Below are 12,870 nucleotides of genomic sequence, written 5' to 3' on the forward strand. Positions count from 1 at the left end.
CTCCGCTCTACCCTGAGGCCTCTTTCGCCCCCAAAGCCCCGCCCATTGTTCACACGGGGGAGGGGGCGGAGAGGAGCGAGTGGTGGGCGGAGCCTTGGGAGGAAGAGGCTGAGTGGGGGTGGGACTTCGGGGTGGAATGAAGGTGGGGCCATGGTCCAGGTGCCGGGGCCCCTTCTGAGCATGGGCCTGGTGCCACAGCACCGTTGCAAACCTGGTACTGATTAGAGTTCAGCAAGGCAGGTATCCATCCCCAACAAGCCCGGCTGGATTAAAGAGCCTGCAAGGATTTAAGGGGGATGAATTTAGCTGGAAAGCCACACGTGCACGGGAAGAGGAGGAAGAAATAAAGCATGCTAAGTGCACTGCTGTCAGCACAGCACATGGGGGGCCTCTCCAGCACCATGGTGGGGACCATCTGCAGAAGTGACTGCCGCCACCTTTATACAGCAACCAAGAGGTGACCCGACGCGCAACCTTAAACCTGGACCGCTCACCCAGGGAACGCGAGCAAAATGCAGCGACGAACACGAGGCGAGGTGCCCGCATCCAGCGGGAACAAGGCAAACAGATGGCCAGTTCAAAAAGAAACCAGAGCAAAAGGAAGAGTAAAAACGAGTGAGCGAGCGAGACAGGAGAGAGAAACAGATGGAAGGCTTGCATCTGAAGAAGTGAGGTTCTTACCCACGAAAGCTTATGCTCCCAGTACTTCTGTTAGTCTCAAAGGTGCCACAGGACCCTCTGTTGCTTTTTAAAGGTTCACAAAGGAGCTGGCCCAGAAATGCTAAGTGGGGGGGGAGGGGAGGGGAAGGCCAGACAAATAAAAACACAAATCCCGATGGACCCTTCCAAAAACTGCGCAGTGTTTGGATGTGGTTGACACGGATTCCCCATAGTAAGTGCTAAGCAGGATGCCCTCACCCCTTCTCAGACAGACAATTACCTCCTATTGTCACCTACTTACCGTCCTCGCTAAGCTTTGACTTCAGTTCACACAGGTCCCACTCCCCTCCTGCTTTCTTCTTAGGGAAACAACACACCAGGATGCACATGCATACCTGTGGCCTGCAGAAGCCACATAGCCGGAGATGCCCTAAAACCTTGCAGGCTTTCGCTAATTAAGCTCTTTAACGGCGCATTTGTCATCTGCGCTGATGCCGGCAAGAGCCAGTGGGTCTAAAAGCACTCCCTCCAACCTCCTGTCTGGCCTCCTAAGAGCAAGTATGCCACCTGGCCACTGAGTTTAACAGACACCAGTGCAGCACATAGACTAAAACTGGAACGATATTGAGAAGATTAGCATGGCCCCTGCACAAGGATGAGACACAAATTCGTGAAGCTTAATGCAGCATGCAAGGGGCTCTTTCAGAGCAGTTTGGCGCAGAGGGTACCCGGGGAAACCTAGCTGCAAAGCGGAGAGCGAGTTGCAAACGTTTTCTGGGAAGATCCAGAGGTAACAGAGGTTGAGTTTGAAATACACTAAGAAGCTTTACGATGCCCTGTGACTGGCAGTGTTACCGGCTTTACATATTCCACAAATCATAAGTCAGCCCCCCCAAAACCATGAGATTTTTAAAAATATAATGAATTTGGTTTTGGTTTTTTTAAGATGCCTTCTGGATTCTGAGCATTTAGGTGCCCACAACCACAATGGGTACAAACTTAGGCCCAGCTCAAAGCTCCAATTGAAATCAATGGGAGTTGGGTGCCTAAACACCTTTGAGGATCTGGGCTTTTCACTTTTTTTTTTTTTTTAAATGAAAGCTGAGATTCTCAGGCAATCACATGACTCCAAGAGCTGGAGCTTTAAGAACACTAAATATCTGCCAACCCATGCAATTTTGGGAGTCTCAACACTTGGATTGGTACCGTTAGGAGAGAGACAGAGAAAGTTTTAAGTTGCCCCTGGGATGATACTACAGATAATCTCTTGCTGGACCCAGTTTCTTTTTCAGTTTTCCAGTTTCTCCCAGTCATTCTCCACCCAGCCCCTCATTACAAGAAATGGAGTTGGCCTACGAAGCTATCTTGCCCTTGTTATTTTAAATAACTCTCTCTTACATCACTGCACCTAACAAAGAGAACTAAATGTTCATCTTGGGCCCCCTCGGTGCAGGCTGGCACATGCATTCTTTGATGGTATCACATCCCCCAACCGCATCAGCATGGGATTCATTCAGGCAATGGACTCAGAACTTCAGAGCACCCCTCAGGCTTTGGGTCAAATCCTGGACCCCGTTCTGGCTATTTTGTGCCACTCAGATGGTGCAAAACAGCTGGAAACTCAAAGCATCTGGCCCCATGGAGATTTTTCTGGTAGAGCCAGTACACAGCCCCAGGGACAGAGGGCGTGACTGGGGAAAAGGGCTACGGCTGGGCTTCCACTGTGAACGGATGACCCCCAGCTGCCAGAATGACCCGTCAGGAGACCACATTGGGTTTTTTCTTCTTTAGCTGTGGTTTCCCTAAGCCAGGACTAAAAGCCACCCAGGCTGAAAGGGTTTGCATTGCAATGTGTGAGTGAACAAATATAGCACTGCCCAAAAGTGACTTCATTTGGAGCCAGCTGTGTTCCTTTCACAGCGGACACAATTCACCTTTGGAACTCACTGCCACAAGTTATCACTTAGTAAGTTTCAAGGGCATGTATATGGACAATGAGCACAATCAGAGCACACTCAAAAGCAAGGATTAAAAACAAACCAAGGCTATGTCTACACTATAAAAATAATAATAATAATAATAATAATAATAAAAAGGTGCATTCTTAACTCATGTTAGGAGCTTCAGTTCAACCCCAGGCTGCCGTGTAGGCTTGAACTTGAGCTGCTAACCTAAGTTAAAAGCTGAGGGGTCGTGTCTTCTCTGCTATTTTTGGGGGGGGGGGGGGGGGGGTAAAGGGACCGCTCAGTGCAACTCACCCGTCTGCAGGCAGGGAACTTTCTGCTTTATTTAACTGCCTCACAACAGAGTTTGGGGGCAGGGGAAACTCCCTTAGGCTAAATCAGGAAGTAAGGGGGGGGTGGAATATGTCTCCATCTATATTATTCTGGCTAACCCAGTTAGTTGCTTTACTACAGTATGAACCTGAGATCGCTAATCCCAGTTAAGAACATACTTTTTTGTGTGTGCAAAGGGAACATCTACACTGGAGCTGGAGGGGTAATTTCCAGCTCGGGGTGACATACCTGTGCTAGCTCTGAGCAAGCTAGCACACTAAAAATAGAAGTGTAGCTGGAGCGGCATAGTGGTGAAAAGGGCTAGCCGCTCGAGCACGTGGCTAGGGTTTCAAACAGGACGTGCGCAAGGCGGTTAACCTCTCCCACTGCCATGGCTACGCTCCATTGTTAGCACATTAGCTCAGCCAGAGCTAGCCCAGGTATGTCTATCCGAGTTGGAAATGACCCCTCCAGCTCTATTGTACAATACCCAAAGAGTTATAGACGGGACACAACACCCCTGGCATCAGAGCTGATGCTGTCCTCTATTGAGGCCTAGGAAACACTTTTCCTGAGGGCAGCTTATTCCATAGTTCTCGATTGCAGGGCTCCCTACATGCACCTTCCTCTAAGGCATCTGGGACAGTGACTGTTGGGGACTGGACACTGGGTTGATTCTGTGTGCCCGTTGCCACGTTCCTATAGGGGGAGCCCCGGAGATCGTACCTGAAGACTCTGTCCTGCTTGGACGTTTACAGAAACAATGGCTTAATTAACCCATGGATAAGAGAGTAAATATCCTATAAAACAGTAAACATCATGATGCCACTGTATAAGTCCATGGTATGCCCACACCTTGAATACTGGGTGCAGTACTGGTCGCTCCATCTTTAAAAAGGGGATATTAGAATTGAAAAAAAGTACAGAGAAGGGCAACAAAAATCATCCACGGAACAGCTTCCGTGTGAGGAGAGATTAAAAAGACTGGGATTGTTCAGCTTGGAAAAGAGACGACTAAGGGGTGATATGATAAGATGTGGAGAAAGTGAATAGGGAAGTGTTATTTACCCCTTCACACAACATAAGAACTAGGGGTCACCCAATGAAATTACTAGGCAGCAGGTTTAAAACAAACAGAAGGAAATACTTCTTCACACAACGCGCAGTCAACCTGTGGAACTCCTTGCCAGGGGATGTTGTATAACTGGGTTCAAAAAAGAATTTGGTAAGTCCATGGAGGACAGGTCCATCAATCGCTAGTAGCCACGATGGTCAGGGACACAACCCCATGCTCTGGGTGTCCCTACGCCTCTAACTGCCAGAAGCCAGGACTGAACGAGAGGGGATGGATCACCTGATAATTGCCCTGTGCTGTTCATTCCCTCTGAAATACATGGCACTGGCCACTGTCGAAAAATGGGACACTGGGCTAGATGGACCGTTGGTGTGACACTGCATGGCCACTCCTCTGTTCTTACACTGTATATATGGTTATCCGGTTTGGCACACAAAGAAGAAAGATCTCCTGATAGCTACGGAGTAAGAGCAGGAGGTTTTGCAGGCTCCAGCTCTGGGATTTCCCCCAGCCCTTACAGCTCCTATCGCAAATAATGCCACCAGTCAAGATGGCCACCGCCAGCAGGAGGCTGAGAAATAACAATTTTAATTAAAAACTTGATCTTCAAGCACAAGTCCTGGTTTCTGCACAGCACGGATGGAGGAGATACACTGTGTGAACTCGCACAACGCTGCACTGAACCAATGGGGGCAGTTTGCTTTGAAATGCAGCTTCCCTCCAGCTCCGCCCTCTGTTGCACGCTGTGCACACTGTGCCACGCTGTGCTGTCTAGGAGCACACTTACCCCGATGCAAGTGCAATGAACACACGTGTGCCAGTGGGCGTGTTCTTCAGTGCATCAGCATGCATAGAGGCACCCCAAGCGCGTGTGTGTGTGTGTGTGTGTGTGTGTGTGTGTGTGTGTTCCCCAATGTATGCACACCTCTGCATCTGTGTGTGTGTGGCACACACCCATGCTTCTGAGCACACACATGGATTAGCAGGGGCATGCATCTGTGTCTCAGCAGGAACGTGCGCCTGTGTTCACACTCGTGTCAGCAAAGGCACACTCGGATCAACATGCCTGCTGACGAATCCGTTGGGATACTGAGCTGAAGGCCCGGGAGGCTGGATTTTGGCAGACGAAGCCGAAGGAATAAAAAGGGTTCAAAGTCTCAGGACAAAGTCCCGTTTGTTGGTTGGGGTCACACGTTTCTCTTGGGCCGTCTGTGAACAATACCAGCTGCAGCAACGTCCCCTCTGCCAACCCCAGTTAATAGAATCAGACTTTGCCATGTGACTCTGGCAAACATCCCAGCAGGACAATGGAAAGATAAGGGGGTCAGTTTGCGGATCAGAGATTCATTCATAGCCCTGCAGGCAGCAGGCACAGGGAATCCTAATCAATGCCCGCTCCCCTCTGGCAGTAAAGTACAGCTCTTTGTGAAGCAACCGTACGCGCTGGGGGGAGGAAAAGGAGCTACTGGGCCAGCACCTCCGCATGGAAGCGGGTGTGCAGGGCAAAGGGGGATGGAGGACATCGCAGGGGGACTTTTGAAGGGGAAAGGGAAACAGCTGAGGGACGCCGCGGATACGGGACTGAAGCCGAGAGAGTTAGATGTGCAGGCTACACAGATGCAGCCCCTCAGGTAGTTAGTCTGAGCGGCCATTTCACCCCCCCCCCCCGAACACTCCCTTCTCAGCGCAGACAACTTAGGGCCAGAAATCGCCCCCGTTCCCTTCCCCCGGAGCTCTGCCGATGGGGAAGGGAACGATTCTGTTTGGGTTGTTTCCTGTCATTATCCGATACTTTTATTTTAACAAACAATTCTTCCCTCGAAGGGGGAATGGGGGGGGGGGAGCTGACTCCATCACTAACACAGCTACCCCTCTGATACTTTCCATCACCATAGCAACCCTCTCACAAGCAAGCAAGGGCCGAGCTGGACCGGACTGGGGGGAAGCTGGGAAGGGCCCATCCCATGGCATCGGGGGCTGACAGTGCCTGTTCCACTCAGTGGCTCCATCCAGCAGGCTCAGGTGGTCTCCCCAGTTGCTACGGGGCCGGGGTGGGCATACGCAGGAGGAGCCGTCCCACCCCCTCCCACTACATCCTCACACACTCGCCATGTGCCTCACGCCCATTGCTCCCTGTGCCCCAAGCTCACCTGTCCAGGGGGACAGGGAGGGGAGCTCGACGCAGGGTCCGAATCATACATCACAGCCGGTAAGGTCGATCAGATCAGTGAGTCCATCTGCCCCCGGAGCCACGCGGGAGACAGGCCCCAGCAGGGAGCAGGGTGACGGGGGATTGGGGGGGGGGGGACATCACGTTGTACGAAGGGGTGCGGAGGCAGGAGAGCAAATCTGTAAACAACCCCCCCACCCCAACTTTAAACCTGCTTGCTCCTGTGTCGGCAGTGACAGCCGCTCTCAGCCTCGCTTTGCCCTCAGTCCCGCCGGCGCCAGCTTGCTATCCCTGCAGGACAGAAAAGGGTGTGTGAGCGTGGGGGGGCGGGGGGGGAGGGGGAGAACGCCTTGCGGGCTACCCCTCTCCCCCATCTGCTCACTGCCCACCGGGGTGGGCTGCACAGCCGGATTTGCCCCTCCTAACTGGGTGGCATCCTCCTGCCACCTGCCTGCCTCAGTTTACCAATCCTCACCGCCATCACTCTCCCCACAAGGCAAGCCTCACTGCCCTCTCCATCTCCACATGGGGAGCCCCCCACCATGGCAGAGACCCCCCCATATCCCCTTCTCTGCCCTGTGACAGTCCTTGCTCCTCCCCCGCATGGAGGGCCCTGTGACCATACTGCCCGCTGTTCTCTGTTCTCCCTAAGAAGCACCACCGCCCCTCCACAGATTTACACCGGCTGACGATCTGGCCCACTGGCCTGACGCTGATTTATGCCCGCTGGCAATCGACACACGCAGCCACATGCCTGATCCCGCCCCACTGTAACACACCATTCCCAGAGCCGGGCCCCTTCCCCAGGGCAGCTGCGCACGCCGGAGACAGGGTCCAATCCCGCGACATGCTGAGTGCCCTCAGATGCCACTGAAGCAATGGCCACGGAGGGTGCTTGTAACCTGGCGGGAGACCTCCAGAGTCTCCCAGATCGGAGCTTGTACCAGCCGAGGGAACAAACAGGGAGAGGTGGCGGGTGGAGGATAATGGCAAGACCTCCCTGCCAAGCGGGAAGGCAACAAGCCAAAGCCACCCCTCGCCTATCCAACTGAAAAGTAAAGAAACAAGTTGAACTCTAGAGGGGTCATTCTGGACTTGCCATGCAGGGTCTGGGTCTGCCACGGTCCTTTCCTGAGGCCTGACCTACCAGGTGCTGCTGGGGGCTCTGTACTTAGCAGCCAGGCCCCAGTGCGGAAGAGAGAAAGGAACAGAGCCTGGTGGCCTTTCTGGCCATTTCCAGAGTGATGGGCCTGTAGGCAGAGCCCTTGGCCAGATGGTCCCCATGATGAGACAGGACACGGGGATCATGATGGCCCAGAGCAGTCATAAGGACCTCAAACGCCTCAGGAGCCAACTGTCTTCATAGCGAGCCCAGCACCAGCTCAGCTTGTTCTGCCAGGTGAGCGGATGTGGATGGTCAATTCTCGCAGGGCCACTACGTGCAGAGTTCAAGCACTAGGCTGCTGGGAGGTGAGACAATCGCTGCTCACACAAGACCGGCAAAGAATCATAGAATCATAGAACTGGAAGGACCTCGAGAGGTCATCTAGTCCAGTCTCCTGCACTCAAGGCAGGACTAGGTATTATCTAGACCATCCCTGACAGGTGTTTGTCCAACCTGCTCTTAAAAATCTCCAGTGATGGAGATTCCACCACCTCCCTAGGCAATTTATTCCAGTGCTTAACCCCTTCATGGCCATCTTTGAGAAACGCAAGTGATGCCCCTGGGGTTGGGGTAGAACAAGTGGCCTCGATCAACCACAGCACAGAGACTGCTGTGTTACACAAGGTTTGTTAATAGGTGCAGAGAACAAAAACCAGACAACCCTCGCCACACGGGGACACACAGAGCAATGTTTACCCTCCAGCACCAGAATCCAATTTTATCGATACCTCTGCAGGCTTTTGATGAACACAGCTACTATGTTGCTAGCCTCGGGCCACAGGGGACTTATTTCCATGAACAGCTCTGAAATTTAACAGTCTCTGGCTCAGACACAGTATCAGGGACATCCAGGAAACGCATCTGCCCACCATGGGCATACCCAAGTGGCCATTGATTTTGGGTCTCCAACTTGAGACATCTGGGTTTTGAGGACCAACAGTTCTCACAGGCTGCGAACGGAGCTGCCTGTGGGAATTCAGGCTCCAGGGATGAATTTTTTCAACTAGTTCTGGGTGCCACAATTTTGGGGGTGGGCCCCTTCCGGAGTGACAGCTCGGGCCTAGTTTCCAGAGGTTGCCGAGTTCCCGCAGCTCCTAGTGCTTTGAGCTGGAGATGTGGGTGCTGAGTGAGTTGTGGGTGCACCTTCTGAAAATCAAAAAAAATCAAAAAAGTCCGAAAGTGCCTCAAGTCAGGCTCCCAAGAATTTAGGCTCCTCAAATCAGTGACCTCTTGTGAAAATGCGGGTCCTCCTCCTCCTTCAGTCAGTGCCCTGCTCGTTCTCAGACAGCGGCTGCAACTGAAAAGCCACCGTTAATCCACCGCGGTTGTGACACACGGCAGTTACTTCTCTCTGCTTACAGCAGGAAATCCCTCTGGGATCTCAGATGCCACAAAGTGGGCTAACGGTGCCTGTCTAACGACGACCGCAGTAGCTGTACTCTCCATCCCACGCTGCATTGTGCCATCACAAGGAAGCCAGCCAGTAATCTCTTCAAGCAAAGAACAGGAGACAGAGTTCCACTCTCCTTTTTAAATAGCGGAGGCCCCGCTCGCGTGTCCTCCTTGCCCTTGGTTGCCCCCTTTCCATTCCCGTAATATCCTCTCTCTAATCAGGCGACCCAAACGGCACACAGTGTTCTAATGACAACCTTTCTCCTCTCTTAAAACAGTGCCTGACTAATTTCTTTCGATAAATATTGGACACCTCTTTATGCAGCCTGGAATTGCATGCACCTCTGTTCATTCTTGCTTCCTCCTCAGGATTCCCCAGGGGTTAGACTGGCCAACCAGAACGACAGCTGGGCAAGGGAGGCTGGCCCAGGTGCTTTGGGGTTTGGACCTTGGGATTTCTCAACGCCACTGGGCTTTAGATGAGCGGGAAAGGGATCACCCCGATGGGCACCATACTGTAGGGAAGATTTCCCCACCTGCCACATCTCACGTGGGACGTAAGGGCCTCCCCAGGGCAAAGTCCAAGTTTGGACCCCAATGGAAGCGTGTTCTCTTCCAATGCAGAGTACCCGCATTCGTGTGCTCACCGTTGGCTCTTCCCTCAGCTCCCTTCACTCTTGATATGCCGTAGCTCATGTCTGAACTGCAGTACGCGATGGGACGGCAGTGCAGGCAGACAGCCAGAGTGGGCTTAGGTCAGAGGTGAAAGTAAGCCGATACGGTACGGTTCGGCGTACCGGCAAGAGCCAGTATGCCGTGCCGGACTGGACCGGCTTCTGCGGCGGTGATTTAAAGGGCCCGGTGCTCCTGCCGCTGCTCCCCACCGGAGCTCCGGTTGAGGCCCCGCCTCTTCCAGTTGAGGCCACGCCCCCGCTCAGGACTCCAGCATACCAGTATGTCCTTTAAGTTACTTTCACCCCTGGCTTAGGCAAGCAATACACGTTGGTAACCAGGTTCCAGGCACATGCAGCCCTGCTGCCCCATCTCCACTGCTCTTTTTAGCCATGCCCGCTGGCGTAAAGCTAGCGCAGTATGTCCACCCAAGCTGCAATCACGCTTTGGGTCACAGTGTAGACGTACCCTTAGTCTCTCCCTCTGCCTGAGACCTCATTTCCTTTCTACTCAACAAGAATTTCCAGCTGGGAGTCATGTAGGTTATTGGCAAAGCTGTTCGAGGGTTTTAACCCAGTGATTGCTAGATCGACAGATGTATTCTTCCAGAGGGCACCTCATTCTGTGCACAGCTCCAGCCTGACACAGATTACAGCAGCCCAAGAGCTGCTCTAACTTGTGCCAGCTGCCAACGGTCCCCCAAGGACCCATCTACCAACCAGGGCTAGATGATGCATGCCGCACCTCCTCTCTTCTTCTCCCACCCTCTGTCTCATGGTGGGAGCGGGGGTGGTACGTGTGAGTACAGCTGTTTGATAAATAAAATTTGTCACTGAAAATAGATAAACAAAACAAAAGATTTTTTTTTTTTGCAGAAGGTTTCATTTTTTCCAACAAAACCAAACCCGAATGGGTTTTTTTCATTGGGGAAGGGGGTCATTTTTTTACCCCTTTCTTTCCAATTTTTTCCCTCAGGGAGGGCAATTGGGGGGGGGTAGAACCCAGAGGTGAAAGTAAGCCAGTACGGTACGGTGTACGGGCAAGAGCCGGTACGCCATGCCGGACCCGACCAGCTTCCTCAGGCCGGAGATTTAAAGGGCCCGGGGCTCCCTGCAGCAGCCGGAGCCCAGGGCACTTTAAATGGCCACCTTAGCCCGGCTGCCGGAGCCCCGGGGTAGTGGCGGCAGGGCTCCGTCAGCGATTTAAAGGGCCCTGTGGTAGGGGCAGCCAGAGCCCTGGGCCCTTTAATTCGCCCCTGAACCCAGGAGTTCCCAGCCGCCTCTGCAGCTGGTAGCTTGGGGGGGTGATTTAAAGGCCACGGGGCTCCCAGCCGCACCCGAAGCCCCGCCTCTTCCGGTTGAAGCCCCGCCCCTGCTCAGGACTCCAGCGTACCAGTAAGTCCTTTAACTTACTTTCAACCCTGGGAGGACTTCACATATGGCAACGAACATTTTCTGCGTCCATTTCATTTTGGTCAAAAACTTTTTTCATTAAAAATATTCACTGAAAACAACCAACCACCACCCAACCAATTCTACAGTCGCTGGATCCCCCATGCCAAGGGAATGCTCACAGCTGGGGTGATGCAGGTGGCTTCTGGCTGAGTGGCGTAAATGGAGGGGGGCGGGACACTGAATGGCGAGGAAAGATCGCTCGTTGGGTGGGATGGTATCATGGGACTCGCTCACTTCCTGGGTGACCTGGGGCAAGTCACATGCTTTCTCTAGACCCCCGTTCCCAAGAGCCAGTAAAGTGAAGATAGTAGCACTGTCCTGCCTCACAGGTTATTGTACATTACAAACTGTGAGCTGCCCAAACCTTTCAGTAAAGGGGTCCATAGAGAGAACCCCCCCACCCCCACATGGATATATATATATATATTATATGGTCCCCACAATAGAGTGACAGGCGCCTCTTAAAAACTAAAAATCAAAACACTGTTTCAGTCACTGGCTCTGCTCAGCTAAGTACAAGCGGAACCACAGAAGCTGAACTCAGGTATGAGCCGAACACAGACCACTGGCCCATTGACTCCAGTCTCCTGCCAATGACTTGCGTTCTACAGGCAAGCAAACAAACCTCTTACCACACCTGGTCAGTCCACGTTAAGAGCGAGAAAACAATCCCATCCTGACCCCCTGGGAACTGGCTTTCACCCTGAAGCATGAAGTTTGACGGTCCCTTTGCAGCACAAGGATAATACCTACCCCTCTATTTAGGGGTTCCAGAAAGATCCTGATGCCCATTAGCACAAAACGTGGGTGCATTCTGAGGCTACGTGGACCCCGAGACATACCCGGAGCCCTCTTTCACCTTATTCAAAGGGTGACTGCGTGCGGAGTTCTCAGATCTCTGACAGACAGGGCCAGTTTCAGCTTTTTTGCCGCCCCAAGCGGTGAAGCGGAAAAAAAAAAAGAAAAGAAGAGAAAAGAAAAAGAAAAAGAAAAAGAAAAAGCCGCGATCGGCGGCAGCTCTACCGCACAGCTTCATTCTTCAGCGGCGGGTCCTTCGCTCCGAGAGGGACTGAGGAACCCGCTGCTGAATACCCGGCTGTGCCGCCCCTTTCCATTGGCCGCCCCAAGCACCTGCTTCCTTTGCTGGTGCCTGGAGCCGGCCCCGCTGACAGACTTGGCCAGATTTAAAGAGAAAAACCAGATTTTTTTTTCAAATCCGCAACACACGCCCCTCTCAGTCTTCCCGTGCTGTGGCTGTGAAACTGGGCCCAAGCTCAAAGCCCAGATCACACCTTTGGGGTAGTTTGGAAACAGATCCAGACTTCACAGCACGGTTCCCTCTCTCCAGTATGTTTGCAACATTTTGTTCCATTACCAAAAAATGGCAGAGTGTGTTTGAATCTACAATTGAATTGTAAAGGTTGTTCTGAGCAGCAGGAAGGGGGTGGGTTCATCTCTCTCAGAGGTAACCCAGTCAGTCATCATTGGCGACTTCAATTCATCAGCGTGAATCACAAGCCAAACGCTGCAGAAGTTCTGGGGTTTCTTTTTTTTTTTTTTTTTTCTTCCTCTTTTGCTCTTTATAAAGAACTCGCATTTCGCTGCCAAGATGTTGCACGTGAAATGCAAACTTCTGATTAGATTACAGCCCATGGAAATACAGCCCTCTGATTAGATCGTGGCCCATGGAAATACAGTCCTCTGATTAGACTGCATCCCAGGGGGATAAGACTATCTCTTGATAGCGAGCGGTGGGAATTTTTGCTAGACACATAAGAAAATAAGAGAGAGATAAATATAATGCCCTTTTAAATCAGGAGTGACATATTAATAAAAGGAAGCATAAAGCAACATGCTCAGTGTTTTCAATTACAAAGCATCTATGGGGGAAAGGATACAGGCTCCATGCACACCCTCACACAGCTACCCCTTCTTAGCCGCATACAGGACTTCGACAACGGCTTGCATTGAGAACGGCTGGAGGGAACTAATGTTCCTCCGATGCA

The 12,870-nt window shown here is 52.2% G+C and overlaps 1 protein-coding gene and 1 pseudogene across 2 annotated transcripts in view; one reads left to right on the forward strand and one right to left on the reverse strand.

The window, feature by feature from the left end:
* Positions 1 to 12,870, reverse strand: part of IGSF21 (immunoglobin superfamily member 21) — a 305,537-nt gene that overhangs the window by 184,102 nt on the left and 108,565 nt on the right. The gene's annotated exons all lie outside the window — the stretch shown is intronic.
* LOC112060508 (U6 spliceosomal RNA) lies at positions 1,254 to 1,350 on the forward strand (annotated as a pseudogene).

The sequence above is a fragment of the Chrysemys picta genome, chromosome 21 (assembly GCF_011386835.1).
Source record: "Chrysemys picta bellii isolate R12L10 chromosome 21, ASM1138683v2, whole genome shotgun sequence".
Classification (NCBI taxonomy): domain Eukaryota; kingdom Metazoa; phylum Chordata; order Testudines; family Emydidae; genus Chrysemys; species Chrysemys picta.